Source organism: Pan paniscus, chromosome 18 (assembly GCF_029289425.2).
Source record: "Pan paniscus chromosome 18, NHGRI_mPanPan1-v2.0_pri, whole genome shotgun sequence".
Classification (NCBI taxonomy): Eukaryota; Metazoa; Chordata; class Mammalia; order Primates; family Hominidae; genus Pan; species Pan paniscus.
The window spans coordinates 94,762,429-94,781,631 of NC_073267.2; the positions used below are offsets into that span (position 1 = coordinate 94,762,429).

At 48.7% G+C, this 19,203-nt stretch overlaps 2 protein-coding genes across 14 annotated transcripts in view; one reads left to right on the forward strand and one right to left on the reverse strand.

Moving 5' to 3' along the window:
- ZDHHC7 (zinc finger DHHC-type palmitoyltransferase 7) overlaps window positions 1–17,600 on the reverse strand; it is a 53,584-nt gene extending 35,984 nt beyond the window's left edge. The window contains exon 1 of one of the 4 annotated variants that reach the window (XM_063597798.1): window positions 17,448–17,600. The gene's annotated coding sequence lies outside the window, so the exon portion shown is untranslated. Of the gene's footprint in view, window positions 1–1,172; window positions 1,459–17,447 lie in introns of those variants that run through there. The other 3 variants (XM_008974339.4, XM_034940846.3, XM_014341881.4) reach the window with 3 other exon arrangements.
- Window positions 17,601–17,674: 74 nt separating this feature from the next.
- KIAA0513 (KIAA0513 ortholog) overlaps window positions 17,675–19,203 on the forward strand; it is a 66,250-nt gene continuing 64,721 nt past the window's right edge. For 2 of the 10 annotated variants that reach the window (XM_008974334.6, XM_008974336.4), the window contains exon 1: window positions 17,675–17,808. The gene's annotated coding sequence lies outside the window, so the exon portion shown is untranslated. Of the gene's footprint in view, window positions 17,809–17,881; window positions 17,912–19,203 lie in introns of those variants that run through there. The other 8 variants (XM_008974337.4, XM_034940848.3, XM_055100530.2 and 5 more) reach the window with 7 other exon arrangements.

Below are 19,203 nucleotides of genomic sequence, written 5' to 3' on the forward strand. Positions count from 1 at the left end.
CTCGAACTCAAGTGATCCCCCCACCTCAGCCTCCCAAGCAGCTGAGACCTCAGGTGTGTACCACCATATCCGGCTAATTTTTTAATTTTTTTGTAGAGATGGGGATCTCACTATGTTGCCCAGGCTGCTCTCCAACTCCTGGGCTCAAGTGATCCTCCTGCCTCAGCGTCCCAAAGCGCTGGGATTACAGGCATGAGCCATGAGCCACCGCGTGCGTACCAGGCCACAAAGTGACTAAAAGGTGATTTCAGGTATGTAAACACTGTAAAACATAACAAAAAAGAGATTCTTCATCTGTGAGATGAAGAGTTCAGAAAGAAATATTAATACACATTGACCTAAATCTCTAAACCCCTTGGGATAGTAACAGTAAAATAGATAAATACGTGCGCTTAAGTGCATACACTAAGCAGACTGAAAATGCAACACTGTAGCAGCGATTTGCCCAGCACTGTATACAGCCCAGACAGCAAAAGAAGCTACAAGGCAGGTAGCCGCATCAACACTGTCTCTTACACTCCAATTTAACGGCCACAATAAACTGGTTCTTCATAAGCTAATAAAGTGTGTCTATCTAACTGAGTGTGACAAAGTTGTAGAAGGAACCACACCAGGAGAGGTGAGCCTTACTGCCCTGAAAGCTTTACTGTCCCAGATGCCCTTTCAGGCAACTAACACCCATGACTGACATGGAGCAGGAGGGAAGATAACTAGGAAGATGGGCAGAGAATAAAAGAGAAAAGTTTACAGCTTAAGAGGAAGAGAAGCTACAACGCGAAGTGCGAGACTGCTCATTGTAATACCTGCCTATAAAAAAACTCTTTACAGCTTACACAGGGTTTATAGCTGCTCTGTAACCACCACCCCGTCATTAGCCACACAGAAAACCAGGGCTCGGAGAGCTGAGTGTCACGCCCAAGGTCAGGCAAAAAGCTGGGGCTGCAATCCGGGCCCTATCGCGAGAGAGCAACTAAGGAATGACAAGGGGGCACCTGGAAGGGAAGTCAGGTGCGGGCACGGAGGTGCCCCTAGGAACTCCAGAAGGTCGCAGGTGTGCGGCGGGGTGGAGACAGAGCGGCGGAACCGACGAAAGGACAGGGCACGCCGGGGGCCAGAAGTGGCCGGGAGACCCGGGAGTGAGCAGCCCGCCCGGCCCAGCCCGCCGCACTCACCCGAGGCCCGGGCGGGGTCGCCCGGCGCTGCGGCTCCTCCCGGCCTGCGGCGGCGGCGGCGGCGACTGCAGCGGCCGAGGCAGGGACGCATCATGCGGCCGCGCTCATGGCCGGGCCGGAGCGGGCCCCGCGGCTCGGCTCGGCTTGGTCCCCTGGGTCCCGCCGGGCAGGTCGGAAGGAGGCTGCCGCCGGGCAGGTCGGAAGGAGGCTGCAGCCAAGCAAATGCCTGAGCCCGGAGCCTTGGCTGGAGAGCGGGGCGGTGCGAGCGCCGGAAGTGAACCCGACGAGGTCAGTGACGTCATGCCGGCGCAGTTCCGGCCGCGCAGCTCTCGCGGAGAGGGGCGCTCGAGGCGGTTTGAGGGGACCCGGAGGCTCTTACAAACTGGCAGTTCATTGAGAAAGGCAGCTTTTAGTCACAGCCCCTCTCGCTAAGACAGAGATGCCGCCAAACTGAAGTCCGGAGGAGAAAGGATAGGGGCTACGGGCTGCAGCAGGGTCCAAGCCACGCCGTTAGGCTGCGGAACCGGGTTGGGAATGCCCTTAGCGGAGTGTGTACCCGCGCCCGCGGCGGTGTCTCAGAGGCAGCTCCAGTTGTGGCCTGTACTATATGCGGGGATGTGACCGAAGGAAATGGGAAAGTAAGGGAGCGGGAGTGGAAATGGCTGAGCCAGAAAGCACTTGGGAAAAGAGGAAAGCGCCCTGAACTGGGGATTGGAGGCCTGACTCCTGAGGTCCGCGGAGCCCCCGGCCTCCTCCTTGAGGGACTTGGACACTAGAGCACCGCCACTGTCCCTTCCATATAGGAAGCCCTAAGTGTTTGAAAGTAGGAACATGTATTTTAAGGCCGGGCGCGGTGGCTCACGCCTGTAATTCCAGCACTTTGGGAAGCCAAGGCGGGCTGATCACTTGAGGTCAGGAGTTCGAGACCAGCCTGAACAACAATGGTGAAATTCCGTTTCTATTAAAAACACATAAATTAGCCGGATGTAGTGGTGCACGCCTGTAATCCCAGCAGCTACTCGAGAGGCTGAGGCAGGAGAATCATGAACCCAGGAGGCGAAGGTTGCAGTGAGCTGAGATCAAGCCACTGCACTCCAGCCTGGGCGACAGAGTGAACAGTCTCAAAAAAAAAAAGCATATCTTTTTTTTTTTAAATAAAATTATGACTCTCACACAAATATAAAATGAACATATATCAAAGATATCATTTAACTCATTAATGATGGTATATATACAATGCTCCACTAGAGCTCTAGATAGCTTAAAGACAAAAGTAAGACCCCATAGGACGAGATAACCCAGAAGGGTATGCCAGACAATACCTACTTGTTCAATGAAGACACCTAAAGAAAACCAGAATAAGGCCGGGTGTGGTGGCTCACATCTGTAATCCCAGCACTTGTAGGAGGCCGAGGCAGGCAGATCACCTGAGGTCAGGAGTTCGAAACTATCCTGGTCAACGTGGCGAAACCCCATCTCTACTAAAAATACAAAAATTAGCCGGGTGCAGTTTTGGGCGCCTGTAATCTCAGCTACTCGGGAGGCTGAGGCAGGAGAAACCGCTTGAGAACCGGGAGGCAGAGGTTGCAGTGAGCCGAGATCGTGCCATTGCACTCCAACCTGGGTGACAGAGCGAGACTCCATCTCAATGAAAAAAGAAAAAAGAAAAAGAAAAAGAAAACCAGAATATATCACCGCAAAATATGCCTCTTCGACATAAAAATTATTTTCAGCTGAAGGCAATTAAGAAGCGACAAATGCAGGAAAAGTTCTCTTTATCCTCCCTTTTCTGCCTAAAGGGCAGGTGTAAATTCACCTTTACTGGACATTCTAGACTCTTCTTAGCCCAGAGAGGGCACCAAAGGAATCTGCAAACAAACATTACTCTATTAAGTTTCTTCCCATATATAAACCTTTCCATAGTTTGCCACTTTTGGAAGCTCAAAACTCCTTTGTCCTGTCATTTCTCTACAAAAGTATTGTTCTTTTATTATTATTATTATTATTTTACTTTGAGATGGAGTCTCACTCTGTCTCCCAGGCTGGAGTGCAGTGGTGCAATCTCAGCTCACTGTAACCTCCACTTCCAGGGTTTAAGCAATTCTCCTGCCTCAACCTCCTGAGTAGCTGGAATTACAGGGGCCCGCCACCACGTCCGGCTAATTTTTGTATTTTTAGTAAAGATAGGGTTTTGCCATGTTGGCCAGGCTGGTCTTGAACTCCTGACTGCAAGTGATCCACCCACCTTGGCCTCCCAAAGTGCTGGGATTGTAGGCATGAGCCACCACGCCCGGCCAAAGGTATTATTCTTTGTCGAAGGTACTATGTGAAACCACATTCCAAGCTACCTCTTCGAGTTACTCTTTCCCAAGTTTCTCTTATGTATATATGAGATGTACATGTTAATAAACTTGTTTTTCTCTTATTAATTTGTGTTTTTTTGTTTTGTTTTGTTTTTGAGATAGACTCTCGCTCTGTTTCCCAGGCTGGAGTGCAGTGGTGTGATCTCAGCTCGCTGCAACCTCACCTCCTGGGTTCAAGCAATTCTCCTGCCTCAGCCTCCCAAGTAGCTGGGATTACAGGCGCCCACCATCACACCTGGCTAATTTTTGTATTTTTAGTAGAGACAGGGTTTCACTATGTTGGCCAGGCTGGTCTGGAACTCCTGACCTCAGGTAATCCACCCACCTTGGCCTCCCAAAGTGCTAGGATTACAGGCGTGAGCCACTGCACCCAGCCTAATTTGTCTTTGTTACAGGGACCCCAACCAAGAATGTAAAAGGGTAGATAGAGATAAGGAGTTTTTTTTTTCCTCCCCTACACACCCAAAAATCTTTGCGCCCATTTTAAAGTTTTCTCAAAAAATGAGGAGTGGAGGGATCCTCACCACATAATTCTCAGTCCCCACACTTTTGTCAACCCAAAATAATCAAAAGGATTGGAATCTAAAGAGAGTTTATTCAAGCTCAAAGTTTCAGGATGGCCACCTGAGAAGTATAGATTTCAAAGCATGGAAGTCACTGTATGGAGTGTAGAAGTTTGGGGATGGTTTATAGAGAAATAGTTTAGGGAAGCTTAACAGAATTTCAACATCTTTCTATAGCAGGCTTAATGCACAGTTAAAACAATCTGATTCGTCAAGGTGCTCTTTTTTTTAGAAAAGGTTTATTTAACATTCCACAGTGAAGGTGTGACAGCCATAGAGTCTCTGTGGCATCTGGTGTGAGTTAGGTACAGGACAATAAAGAAGGCAGTTAATCTGTAACAAAGATTAGTGATTGGAAGGGGAGGAGATCTCTCCTAGTCATCTACAGAACAAGAACAGTGAGGAAGGGAGTTAACCTATAGTGTAAGAAGCAGAAGTTGCAAACATGCCATATGATCCAGTCTCCAGGGCTTGACTTACCCCTTGACAAATTTAGAGGGTCCTGTTGACAAAAAGAGCCGAACAGTCAAACTCTGTGAAATATTTGAAGAGATTTATTCTGATCCAAATATGAGTGACCAATGGCCCAGGACACAGCCCCAGGGGATTCTGAGAACATTCCCAAGGTGGTTGGGTCACAGTTTGGTTTTTGGGAGACAAAACATCAATGAATACGTGTAAGATGTACATTGGTTCAGTCTGGAAAGGTGGGACAACTGAAATAACGTCGTGAGGTTGGGGGAGGGGTGCTTCCAGGTCACAGGCAGATTGAAAGATTTTCTCATTGGCAATTAGTTGGCAGAGTTATTATCTAAAGACCTGGAGCCAATAGAAAGGAATGCATCAGTTAAGGGGTTGTGGAGACTTTGGTTTCATCATGCATGTGAAGCCGCCAAGTAGCAGGCTTAGGAGTTTTGTTTTGTTTATTTATTTTTGAGATGGAGTTTCACGCTTGTCACCCAGGCTGGAGTGCAATGTCGCAATCTCAGCTCAGTGCAACCTCCGCCTCCCAGGTTCAAGCGATTCTCCTGCCTCAGCCTCCCAAGTAGCTGGGATTACAGGCGCCCACCACCATGCCCAGCTAATTTTTTGTATTTTTAGTAGAGACGAGGTTTCATCATGTTGGCCAGGCTGGTCTCGAACTCCTGACCTCAGGCGATCCACCCGCCTCGGCTTCCCAAAGTGCTGGGATTACAGGTGTGAGCCACCACGCACGGCCTCAGAGCTCTTAACAGACCTAAAAAAGGTGCCAGATTCTTAGTAAATTATCTCCTGGATCAAGAAAAACACCTGAATAGAAAAGGGGATTCTCAACAGAATGTAGACTTCCCCACAGGAGACAGCTTTGCAGGGCCATTTCCAAATATGTCAAATAAATATACTTTGGGCCAGGCACGGTTGCTCACGCTTGCAATCCCAGCATACTGGGGGGCCAAGGCAGGAGGATAGCTTGAGGCCAGTTTGAGACCAGCCTGAGAAATGTAATGACACCCTGTCTACAAAAATTTAAAAATTGGCTGGCTGTGGTGGCGTATCCCTGTAGTCCCAGCTCCTCAAGGGGGTTGAAGTGGGAGGACTGCTTGAGCCCAGGAAGTTGAGGCTGATCATCCCACCACTGCACTCCAGCTAGGGAGACAGAACAAGATCCTATCTCAAAAAAAAAAAAAGAAAAAGAAAAAGAAATATACTTTGATTTCTCTCAGGGCCTGCTATCTGTCATGTGATGCTATACTAGAGTCAGGCTGGAATTTGGTGTCATATGACAAAAAGTCTGTTTCTTCATCAGTCTTAAGATCTCTGTTTCAATGTTAGTTCTGGTCAGCTGTGCCTAAATTCCAACAGGAGGAGGGATTATATATAGTGGGGCATTTCCACCCCCCCCAACCACGTCATGGCCTAAACTAGTTTTTCAGGTGAGCTTTGTAATGCCCTTGGCCAAGAGGAAGGGTCCATTCAGTTGGTTGGGGGGCTTAGAATTTTATTTTTTTAACTTTTTAAATTTTATTATTATTATTATTTAAATTTATACAGATGAGGTCTCACTATGTTGCCCAGGCTGGTCTCAAACTCCTGAGCTCATGTGATCCTTCCACCTCAGCCTCCCAAACTGTTAGGATTATAGGCATGCGCCAGCACACCTGGCCGAAAATTTTATTTTTGGCTTACAGTCCTGAAATGTTCTTTTATATTTGTTTGCATTGCCTGTGCTTTTAGTTACTGGTATAGCTTGTGTAAAATTGTACCCTTGCTAAAAGAAATTAAAAAATCAAATCATTTATTAAAATCTTTGTTTGGCGAGAGAGACAAGGTCTTGCTCTGCTGCCCAGGCTGGAGTGCAGTAGCCCTGTTATAACTCACTGCAGCCTCGAACTCCTTGGCTCAAGCGATCCTTCGCCTCAGCCTCCCAAGTAGCTGAGATTACAGCTGCCGGCCACCACACCTGGTTAATTTTTTTTTTATTAAAGATTGAGGGTGATGGCCATGTTCTCACTATATTGCCCAGGCTGGTCTTGAACTACAGCGATCCTCTCACCTCAGCCTCCCAAAGTGCTGGGATTACAGGCATGAGCCACCGCACCTGTCTCGTTAAAATACTTAACAGAGATGCTAGCAGTTGACAAAAATAATTCCATTCTTATCAAGGATCTTCATCTGTTTCTCAACGGAAGTGATATGTGGTCTTCTGCCAGTCATTTCCCCTTTGTATGCCTCAGCTTTATACAAAAATAATCTCTAAAATATGAGATTAGACTTGATTTCTTTTTTCTTTTTCTTTTTTTTTTGAGATGGAGTTTTCACCCTTATTGCCCAGGCTGGAGTGGAATGGTGTGATCTTGGCTCATTGCAACCTCTGCCTCCTAGGTTCAAGCGACTCCCCTGCCTCAGCCTCCCAAGTGCTGGGATTACAGGCATGAGCCACCACACCGGCCAACTTGTTCAATTTTTTAATCATGAGTATGTATTCATTTTTACATACATGAAAAAATTTATGTAAAAATGTAATTACAAATAAATAAGACAACCCAATAGAATAATTGGCAAAACACTGAACATACTTTACAAAAGAGAATATCTGAAAGATATGAAAGTGCTCATTCTCATTAGTCATCAGGGAAATGAAAACTTAAACCACAATGAAATAGTATCCAGACACCCACTAGAATGGCTAGAATGAAACACCACCAAGGGTTGGCCAAACACGGAACAACCGAACTTCCGCACACTGCTGGTGAGAGTGTAATTGTTCAACTGCCCTGGACAACTCACAAGGAGGAGCTGCTCAAACTGAACATGCACATCCTATGCTCACCAAGAGACTTCTACTAGAATGTTCATTCATACAGTACCATCCATAATAGCCCCAAACTTGAAACAACCTAAATGTCCATGAACAGAATGAATAAATGGTGGCATATTCGTGCAATGAAATACTATGCCACAACGACAATACACATACATGCGACACCCAACAACATGAATCAATCTCACAAATATAACTGATACCCGTGGGCTGGGAGAGATCCCCAAACACCAATGGGACCTCAACCCCAGCTGGTGTCCAGGCTCTTCACACTGCCGTGAGAAGGAATTTAAGGATAAGTCAGAAAATAGTGAAAGCACAGTGATTTATTGCAAAGGGAAAAGTACACACTCAAGGGAATGCAGGCGGACTCAAAAGTCACGTGTAAGGGGGTTTGAGGTTGCTACCTCTATAGGTTTCTTTAACCAAGGGGTGGGATATTCATGAACATTCCTGGGAAAAGGTGGAGATTTCTTGGAACTGTGGTGCCACCCATTTTTACATCAAATCTGGGTGTTCTTGGAACTGTCGAGACACGGGTGGGTGTGTGTTTAGGATATTAATGAGTGTATATTGAGGTCCTAGGAGAAACCTGGTCACATCCAGTGCCATGTTGGGTCCAGTTGGTCTTAGCCAGTTTGACCCACATCCTGGTTTTTGGGGTCTTATAAGTCCATAGCCTCTAGTCATGTGAAACTACTGCTCGGAATTTAATTCTCCTGTGGCCACCCTGGATTATTCTTGTCTCATAATGTTGAGTAAAAGCAGGAAGACACAAAAGAGTACATGCAATATAATAAAAAGAGGCAAAACTGATCTTCGGTGTAGGAAGACAGGGCAAGGCAGTGATTCTCACTGAAGGGAAGGGAGCGTGGGGGGCAGGGTGCTAGTAATATTCAATCTCTTGGTCTGGGTGCTGGTTATACGGATGTTCATTAGGTAAAAATTCATTCAGTTATGTACACTTATTTGTATTCTTTTTTTTTTTTTTTTTAAGACAGAGTTTTACTCTTGTTGCCCAGGCTAGAGTGCAATGGCACGATCTCAGCTCACCGCAACCTCCATCTCCCAGGTTTAAGCAATTCTCCTGCCTCAGCCTCCCTAGTAGCTGGGATTACAGGCAAGTGCCACCACGCCCGGCTAATTTTGTATTTTTAGTAGAGACGGGGTATCTCCATGTTGGTCAGGCTGGTCTCAAACTCCCAACCCTGTCAGGTGATCCGCCCACCTTGGCCTCCCAAAGTGCTGAGATTACAGGCATGAGCCACTGCGCCCAGCTGGTGTCTTCTCTATTTCAAGTAGATGCTGGCAGGGAGAGAGAGAAACTTGCAAAGGTTATGCAGTGGAAAATCAGAGACTTGTTCCGGACGGGTGTTTGGGTTCTTATTTTTCCCACCGAGTTTGTGGTGTTGAGTTCAACAGCCACGCTAGGAAAGCCAGAAGACTGAAATTCCACAACCTGTGGTAGATGTTTAAACCCGAAGGGGGTGACGTGTCCCTGAATTCCTTTTCTGCAGGCCACCTCACCTCCGCTGTGGGTGGAGCAGGTCTGGAATTGGAGGTAGGGTGCTTGGCAAAGCCTTGTGTGGGCCACTCATTGAGTGCCAAGCGTGACCAAGGTAGTCCATGCTCATTCTCTCGTGGCTGTTAGGACTTGACTCAGAAAGTGTTTTCCTCCCTGGTCCCCCATGTAAAATTTCTCCCTCCCTCGCATTCCTGCAACATATTTCATTTCCCTTCCCTGGTTTACTCCTTGCCACATCTCACGTCTCACCTGTATCCTTCACTTACCCTGTTGACTATTCCTCATCGGAATGCAAGCCTCACAAAAGGCAGGGGGTTTTGTTGGTGTTGTTCACTGTGTCCCCACTGCCTGTCCAAAAGTAGGCACTCATGTGAATAGCCACTGCATGCCAGCCTGGGCAACATAGTGAGACCCTGCCTCTAAAAAGAAGTAGTCATCTGGCCAGGTACGGTGGCTCAGGTCTGTAATCCCAGCACTTTTAAGAGGCTGAGGTGGGCAGATTACCTGAGGTCAGGAGTTCGAGACCAGCCTGGCCAATATGGTGAAACCCCGTCTCTACTAAAAATACAAAAATAGCCGGGCGTGGTGGCAGGCACCTGTAATCCCAGCTACCCAGGAGGCTGAGGCAGAAGAATGGCTCTGTGCCCAGGAGACAGAGGTTACAGTGAGCCGAGATTGTGCCTCTACACTCCAGCCTGGGTGACAGAGCAAGACTCTGTCTCCAATAAATAAATAATAAAAACTTTTGAAAAAGTAGTCATTCAATAGATCTGCACTGAATGAATGAGTGAACTCACTATGATTGGTCCCTTTTCTAGACTAACAGGACCAGAGAGGTTGAGCAGTGTGCTCCCGGTCACACAGTGAAGAGGTGGAGAGCCAGGATGCCGCCCCAAATGTGCCTTGAACTTCTTAGCTGCTGTTATACCGCCTCGTAGACTCACTTCATCCTCACCACCCTGTGAAATCTCTTTGTACAGCTGCAGAAACTGAGAGTCAGATGTAAGCCATTGACCAAATGAAGTACAGGAGCAGAGCCAGCTGGCAGGTGAGCAACACTGGGCTGTGAAAGCTCTGCCGTTTCGGCTACGCCACACCCCTCTCGAAAGGGCCCACAATACTAGCTCTGTGCCAAGCCAGCCTCCTCAAGGGCTTGCCTTAGGCACGGGTGTCCTAAAGTGGGTACCATGACCACATCCACTGAGTCCTTCAGAAGCAAGCCCCTGCCCATTTGTCCTCAGGCTACAATAACCCAGTCCTCGTCTTGTCTACCTTCTCCCTGCGATCCTTGTTTTAAACTCATATTTATTCATTCAACAAGTGTGCCTGGTACCATGCTAAGTGCTGCAGACACATGAGTGAGCAAAACTAGGCAAAGCTCCTGCCTGTTATGGAGCTTAGAGTCCATTTTCACAAATGCATAATTGCAAACGTGTTTCTGTGGAGGAAGATGATATTATTTGCTGAGATGATACACCCAGGACTCTGACTTGGTCTGGAGGTCACATGCAGGGATTCCTTTAGGATGTGACATGTGAAAGACATGGATATTTGTTGAGCAAAGGAGCTTGAGGTCAAAGGAAGTGGGTTCTGGGCAAAGGGACACGCAGGCAGGTCCTACACTAGAAAAGAGCATGGACTCTTTAAGGCCCTGCGAGGGTCAGTGTGTGGAGGGCAAGGGGAAGCGGCTCGAGACCACACAGAAAGCTTGGAAGGGCCAGGTCATGCTGGGCCCTAGCAACAGGTGAAGGACGCTGGCATATGTGAGGGGCAGAGGAAAGCCACTGAAGGACTGGAGCACATTTGTGGTTTTTAAAGGTCACTCCAGGCCAGGCACAGAAGCTCACATCTGTAATCCCAGCATTTTGGGAGGCTGAGCGGGGAGGATTACCTGAGCCCAGAAGTTTGAGACCAGCCTGGGCAACACAGTGAGTCCCCATCTCAACAAAAAATACAAAAATTAGCCAGTTAAGGTGGCACACACCTGTAGTGCCAGCTACTCAGGAGGCTGAGGTGGGAGGATCGGTTGAGCCCAGGAGGTCAAGGCTGCAGTGAGCCGTGATCACACCACTGCACTCCGGCCTAAGTGACAGAGCAAGACGCTCTCTTTAAAAAAAAAATTAAAAATTAAAAAAGGGGGGGGTGCACAGTGGCTCACACCTGTAATCCCAGCACTTTGGGAGGCCGAGGTGGGCGGATCACAAGGTCAAGAGATCGAGACCATCCTGGCCAACACGGTAAAACCTTGTCTGTACTAAAAATACAAAAATTAGTTGGGTGTGCTCCGCACACCTTTAGTCCCAGCTACTCAGGAGGCTGAGGCAGAAGAATAGTTTGAACCCAGGAGGCGGAGGTTGCAGTGAGCCAAGATCATGCCACTGCACTCCAGCCTGGTGACAGAGCGAGACTCCATCCAAAAAAAAAAAAAAAAAAAAAAAAAGCCAGGCGTGGTGGCTCACACCTATAATCCCAGAGCTTTGGGAGGCTGAGGCAGGTGGATCAACTGTGGCCAGGAGTTTGAGACCAGCCTGGCCAACACAGTGAAACCTTGTCTCTACTAAAGAAAAACAAATACAAAAAAATAGCTGGGCATGGTGGCGTGCACCTATAATCCCAGCTACTCAGAAGACTGAGGCACGAGAATCACTTGAACCCAAGAGATGGAGGTTGCAGTGAGCAGAGATTGTGCCACTGCACTCCAGCCTGGGCAACAGAGCAAGACTGTGAAAGAAAGAAAGAAAGAAAAAGAGAGAAAGAGAACGAGAGAGAAAGAGGAGGAGATAAGGAGAGGAGAGAGAGAAGAGGGGAGGGGAGGGGAGAAGGAGGAGAGGAGAAAAGAGAGCCCTCCAGCTGCTTTGCGGAGGACAGATTAGAAAAGGGCAAAGACAGGCCGGGCGCAGTGGCTCACGCCTGTAATTGCAGCACTTTGGGAGGCCGAGGAGGTTGGATCACGAGGTCAGGAGATCGAGACCATCCTGGCGAACACGGTGAAACCCTGTCTGTACTAAAAATACAAAAAAAAAATTAGCCAGGCGTGGTGGCGGGCGCCTGTAGTCCCAGCTACTCAGGAGGCTGAGGCAGGAGAATGGCGTGAACCCGAGAGGCAGAGCTTGCAGTGAGCCGAGATCGCGCCACTGCACTCTAGCCTGGGCGACAGAGCGAAACTCTGTCTCAAAAAAAAAAAAAAAAAAAAAAGGGCAAAGACAGATACAGGGAAATGTCAACTAATAAATGTAGGTGGAGCAATAGAATTAGAAAACTCAGCCAGGCACAGTGGCTCACACCTGTAATCCCAGCACTTTAGGAGGCCGAGGCGGTTGGATCACTTGAGGTCAGGAGTTCGAGACCAGCCTGACCAACATGGTGAAACCCTGACTCTACTAAAAATACAAAAAAAATTAGCCAGGCATGATGCACATGCGTGTAATCCCAGCTACTTGGGAGACTGAGGCAGGAGAATCACTTGAACGTGGGAGGTGGAGGTTGCAGTGAGCTGAGATTGCGCCACTGGACTCCAGCCTGGGCAAAAGAGTAAGACTCTGTCTTAATAAGAAGAAGAAGGAGAAGAAGAAAACTCAACATTTGGGGACCACTATAGACTTATCATTAATGGATGCTAAACCACTAGCTGAAAGTTCATTGAGTTTGTTGTAAGATAGGGTATCTAAATAGTCTCAAAGTATCTTCCCCACAAATTTCTGATTACTTACAAAGGAAAAAAGGTAACTTTACAATGGAGAAATATATCACCATGGGTCAAGCATAGTATCACCAATAATGAGACAAATAGATAATATGTGCCTCCTGATATGAAGCACTAAGAAGATCACAACTTCACTATGAATTGCTGTTGCTAAACTGTGTTACCTGCCTCTAATAATAAGGGAACAATCAGGAAAATCTAAATTGAAGGACATCCTATGGAACCACTGGCCTGCACTCTTAGTCAATATCAGTGTCTTAAAGGACAAAGAAAAGCTGAGGCACTGTTCCAGAGTAAAGGAGACTGACTAGGCAGACAGAGGAAGGGGCCACAAGCCAAGCAATGCAGGTGGCCTCTAGAAGCCAGAGAAGACAAACAATTCTCCCCTAGAGCCTCCGAAAGGAACACAGCCCTGCTGACACCTCAATTTTAGGACTTGACCTCCAGAACTGTAAGATAATATATTATGGTTTTCTTTTCTTTCTTTTCTTTTTTCATCTTTTTGAGACGAAGTATCGCTCTGTGGCCCAGGCTGGAGTGCAGTGGCGCAATTTCAGCTTACTGCAACCTCTGCCTCCCAGGTTCAAGCAATTCTCCTGCCTCCACCTCCTGAGTAGCTGGAATTACAGGTGTACCACCACGCCTGGCTAATTTTCGTATTTTTAGTAGAGACAGGGTTTCACCATGTTGGCCAGGCTGGTCTTGAACTCCTGACCTCAGGTGATCCACCCGCCTCGGCCTCCCAAAGTGCTGGGATTACAGGCATAAGCCACCACACCTGGCCAATTGTGTTGTTTTTAAGCCAGTAAGTTTGTGGTGATTTGTTACAAACAAAGGAAAAATAGGCATGGTAGTCAAACACACACAGAACTGGTGCTAATGCATATCACCTGCTATTTTGTATAGTTGTATTTTGGACTCATCCTCTATTCAAAGTATTTCTTTGTTTGTTTTTTGAGACAGGGTCTCCCTCTGTCACTCAGGCTGGAGTGCAGCGGCACAATCTTGGCTCACTGCAACCTTGACCTCCCAGGCTCAAGCAATCCTCTAACCTCAGGCTTCCAAGTAGCCAGGACTACAGGCATGCGCCACCATGCCCAGCTAATTTTTTTGTATTTTTGGTAGAGACAGGGTTTCACCATGTTGCCCATGCTGGTCTCAAACTCCTGAGCTCAGGTGATCTGCCTCGGCCTCCCAAAGTGCTGGGATTATAGGCATGAGCCATCACGCCCAACCTATTCAAAGTATTTTTTTTTGAGACAGAGTCTCGCTCTGTCGCCCAGGTTGGAATGCAATGGCAGGATCTCAGCTCACTGCAACCTCCACCTCCCGGGTTCAAGCAATTCTCCAGCCTCAGATTCCCAAGTAGCTGAGATTTCAGGCATGTGCCACCACGCTTGACTAATTTTTGTATTTTTAGTAGAGATGAGGTTTCACCATGATGGCCAGGCTGGTCTCAAACTCCTGACCTCAGATGATCCACCCGCCTTGGCTTCCCAAAGTGCTGAGATTACAGGCATGAGGCCCCACACTTGGTCTCAGAGTTTTTTTTTTTTTTTTTTTTTTGAGACAGAGTCTTGCTCTGTTGCCTAGGCTGGAGTGCAATGGCACGATCTCGGCTCACTGCAACCTCCGCCTCCCAGGTTCAAGTGATTCTCCTGCCTCAGCCTACCCAGTAGCCAGGATTATAGGCACGCGCCACCATGCCCAGCTAATGTTTTGTATCTTTAGTAGAGATGAGGTTTCACCATGTTGGCCAGGCTGGTCTTGAACTCCTGACCTTGTGATCTGCCCACCTTGCCCTCCCAAAGTGCTGGGATTAAAGGCGTGAGCCACGGTGCCCGGACAGAGTATTTTTTAATATTGATTTAGCCATCCAATGACTTTACTGCTTCTCCTACCTCCTTCCCATGTCCTTTGTACAATGTCATGAGATATGTCAGCAGAGGCTCCATCCTGGATATCTGTAGCTTTTCCCTGCCTATCCAGAAACGACCCTCTTTGTTCTGGCCAGACCACCTCAGTTTCCTCAGAAGAGCCTCTGTTCCCTTGCTCTCCACTCAAGTAGTATGAGTGGGGCTGACCCCTACTCCTGTGCAGATCTGATCAATCCAGTTATTCCAACAACCTGGCCTCAGAGATTGGTTCCAGGGGATGAACACACAGGTGCATCAGTCCATTCAGAACAAATCCTGGGGCTTTTGCTCAAAGTATTGAAAGAGAAGATCCTTTTTTCCATGGGGGCTGCTAAGCTGAGACAATATAAGCCTAGAGCTCCTGGAGGACACTCTGTAAAAAGAACCTAATCTGAGGCCAGGCGTGGTGGCTCACGCCTGTAATCCCAGCACTTTGGGAGGCCGAGGTAGGTGGATCACTTGAGGCCAGCAGTTCGAGACCAGCCTGGCCAACATGGTGAAACCCCCATCTCTACTAAAAATACAAAAATTAGACAGGCGTGGCGGTGCGCACCTGCATTCCCAGCTACTTGGGAGGCTAAGGCGAGAGAATCGCTTGAATTTGGGAGGTGGAGGTTGCTGAGATTGCGTCACTGCACTCCGGCCTGGGTGACAGAGTGAGACGATTTAAAAAAAAAAAAAAAGAGCCTAATCTGAGACTGAAGCCAACTCAAAGGAGCAGTGAAGAGTGGGAGAGACCAAGTTCTGATGACATCACTTGTGCCCCTGGATCCTGCTGAGCCAACCCCAGAGCCTTTTATGTCTGCCAACATATTCCTTTTTTTGGGGGGGGGGGACTAAGTCTCACTCCGTCGACAGGCTGGAGTGCAGTGGCGCGATCTCTGCTCACTGCAACCTCTGCCTCCCAGGTTCAAGCGATTCTCCTGCCTCAAGCCTCCCGAGTAGCTGGGACTACAGGCACCTGCCACCATGCCCAGCTAATCTTTGTATTTTTAGTAGAGACCAGGTTCCACCATGTTGGCCAGGATGGTCTCAATCTCTTGACCTCATGATCCGCCCGCCTCGACCTCCCAAAGTGCTGGGATTACAGGCGTCAGCCACCGCGCCCAGCCCCCTCTCTTTTAAAAACCAGTTTGAATTGAGTTTCCATCACTAGTAACTGAAAGAATACTGGGAAATATACCTTCCAGGCCCAGATATATATTTCCACCATATTTCCTTGATTTACACATTTATACATTTCACATCAAGAAATAAGGTTAACCTAGTGTGACTTGGTCTTTGTCACTGTTGTTTCATCTTTGGAGAGGTCACAAATATTTTTTTGTTAAGTCATCTGTCCTGAAGATTTTCCAGGCCCAATGTCAAGTTCACTGATCTGTGGTTTGCAGAACTCACTTTCTTCCTCTTTTAAAAAATGGTCATGTCATCTGCCTCTCTCTAACCTTTTGACAAGGTCAGAAAACCTTCTACGAAGTCAGGAGAGGGTCTGCATGATATTCCCCTAAAACAGAATCTGACTCTAAATGAGTCACCTTTTTACAATTCTCCCAAACAGCTGGTAATGCAAGGGCAGGTCAGGATGGCACAAGTCGGTGCCTTGTGCTAGGTTCACTTGCTGACCCAGGGAAGGAGTTTATTCAGCCACAGCATCCATCCTCCTCCATTCCCATGAATTCTACAAGATGGCACTTGCATCCTGCTGGACTCACGGCAGAACCCTGCAGAGACCAAAAGCGTACCCACTCGCCTGTAGCAACCACGTAAAGGAATGAGGGGTATTGGACACAAACTGAATTCACACCAAGCTGGAGACACCCTGAGTTCCAGCTTCACATGCATGGTGGCCACACCCAGTTGGTCAAACAAATCTGGAGTGAACTAGAAGGAGCTATGGTGCTGAAGGCTCCATAACCCTCATGGCACTGCAGCTCCCAGCTTTTTTCTTCATGTGTTCCCTTAAACTTTCCCAAGAAGTCTACAGTTCAAGTCTACATCTTTCCAAGGACTGCCACTTCTGCTTGGGGTGTGGGACAGGTACTTGATCATCGATCCATATGTCATCTTTTCTCTTAAGTGATAGAACTTGTTTCTCCTGCATAACTCTCGTAATTTCAGAAAACCCACCGTTTTCTAAAATTGACATTCAGCCCTATTTCAGATATCACTGCATTTCTTTAGAGACAGGGCTTGATCATTTAAGGAGCTACCAGAAAGAGCATTATAGCACTGGAATATAGTTGTACAAATATCTTCAGAAAATTTGAGGTGTCAGTCAATACTCCAGAACCAGATTCTCCACTTTGCTAGGTGCTGGAGTCGAGTTTGACATAACCCCCAAATTACTAGGGAGAGGCTGTCAGTTTATGTTTCTATACTTCCTCTACAACTAAAAAGGCGTCCAAAGGCAGCACTTCTATTTTAAAAACTTTTTTTCTTTTAATTGAGGAGACACAGAAGAAACTGAATGGCCTGAACGTTGTGTTTACTGTATTTGCGGAAAAGATGCCGACTGGCCTAGAATTTATGGAGCAGCTGAGATGGAATCTACCAGTCTCAAAGATGCCCCGTTTTAAAAAGTAAATTGGCCTCTGATTGCTCTTCCATACCAAGTATCCAAGCCGGACATTTTTCTTTTTTAAATCTCTTTTGAAAAATTTTTATACCATTTATTTATTATTATTATTTTTAGCTCCTGCTCAAAGACTCGCTGGACTAATTTTAATGGTATGTTGGTTAATAACATGCCTTCGCCGTAACTAGGGGATAGGGCGGGTAACTGACACGCCTGTTTTAAAGGTAGGGAAACCCAGGGCCAGGAAACAACTAGAATCCGACGGTATTTCCTAGCTCCCTGATGGCGCTTCCCATGCCCCCAACTAAATCATGAAATAACCCACTCACCTGTTTGCACCGGGCCTGCCCCACCCACTCCTCCCAGAGTCCGAGAACACCCAGCCTCTAAGCAGAGCCAGCAAGGGGGCGCCGGGCGTCCCCGAGAGCGCTCTTACCGAGCGTGGGCAGGCCTCGGGCCCCTCAGGCTCCGCCCTGTCACGTGACACCAAGCGCTGGCCGCCCCCCGCCCCCCGCCACCCGCTTGGGGAGGGCCGTCTCGCGCCTGCGCAGAAGGGGCTGGAGGCGGGCGCGTCCGGTTGACTGACAGCTCGCGCCGCGGCGCCGGGAAAGGACCCGGCTGCTCGCGGGCGGCGCAGTCGCCGCAGCAGCCGAGTCCGACGACGCCGGTTCGCTGTCCGGTCCGCCCGCGGTGAGAAGTGCGGTGGGGTGGCCTCAGGCCGGCCTGACAGGCTCATGAGGGGAAGGATGACCCGGAAGGGACTGCGGGGACCCGGGATGGGGGTCTGCGAGGGGTGACAGCTGGGAGCGCCGTGGGGCGAGGGGCGCGGGGAGGGAGGAGGGGTCCGCGGGGCGGGCGGGGGCGGGGCCTCGCGGGCCGAGGTCTCAGGCCGGGGTTCTCCGCGGGCTCCTCGCCTGCTGGGAGGCAAAGGGAATAGGGGAAGGTCGCCGGGAGCCCACGGGCGGAGGGGCAGTGCGGACGCCCGTGAATGAGTGCAACCCGGGCCGCTGCCTGGAGGAGGCGCCCCCAACCCCGGGGCAGATGGTGGCAGCAGGTGGCTTTGGGATGGAGCTGGTGTCCCAGTCTTGGGGGAAGAAGAAACCCCGGACTCCTGCAAGGGCATTCTGGGGAGAGGGTGCAAGGACCCCGGGGGAAAGACATTGGCGAGTCATGCGTGTGTGCGGGGTGTGAAGTTGCTGCCTCACCGCTCCCGGGACTAGCAGGGTGGGGGTGAGAGAAAGGGGCTTCCTGGCCTGGGTGGCCACCCCTGTCCATTCTGCGTCTTCCCTCTGCTCTTGATGGGCCAGTGAGCAAAGGGGAGGATTGCAGGGAGGATAGCAATGGAAATGCGGTTTTAGCAGGTCAGTTTAGGACCGCTGGATCAGATAGAATTGAACCCGTTTAGAGGATCTTGGAAAGGACAGAATTGAGTGTTCTGGAGCTGGGTGCGTGCCCCCCACCCCCGCCCTTGTCCTGGGTTTGTGCTTCCCTGGGTTGCAGGTTGATTAGACTTGGGAAGATGAAAAGGGGAAGAGGATAAAAAGACTTTACAGGGGCACTAGCCAGGTCCTCTTCCTCTCTAGGTAGGGGCCAGGCATGAGTCCCAGCCTCCAGATTGAGCAGGAACAGCCTCTGAGCTGGCACAGGTGAGGCGCCCCTGACGTGGAGGTAGTGGCTGTGGTGAGTCAGTGTTAGAGGCAGGCTGACAGCTGTCAGGACCGAGGCTGCTTTAGCCAGGCTGCGACTTGATGTTGATGTTTCAGATTCATTTCCTTAGAGGCAACCCCCTCCCTCAGCCTAAAAGCAGGCCAGAGAGATGCTTAACACCGAATCGTTCAAAGGAAAAAGGTTTGGGTAATATTGCATGTGAGCGTTCCTTCCTGTCTTCCCCCCATTTCTCCTGGGAAGCGTACGTTCTCCATTGTTCAGTGTCTCTCTTTGGCTGTCACTTGTTTTTATTTCCACTTTGTTCAGAAATAGGACTGCTTACGCCTTTGAAACACAGGACGAAAGGCTATTGAAATTGGCTCGCAATGAAAAAGTTGACTCATGAGATTTTTTTTCCATTAAAGAGATGAAGATGGC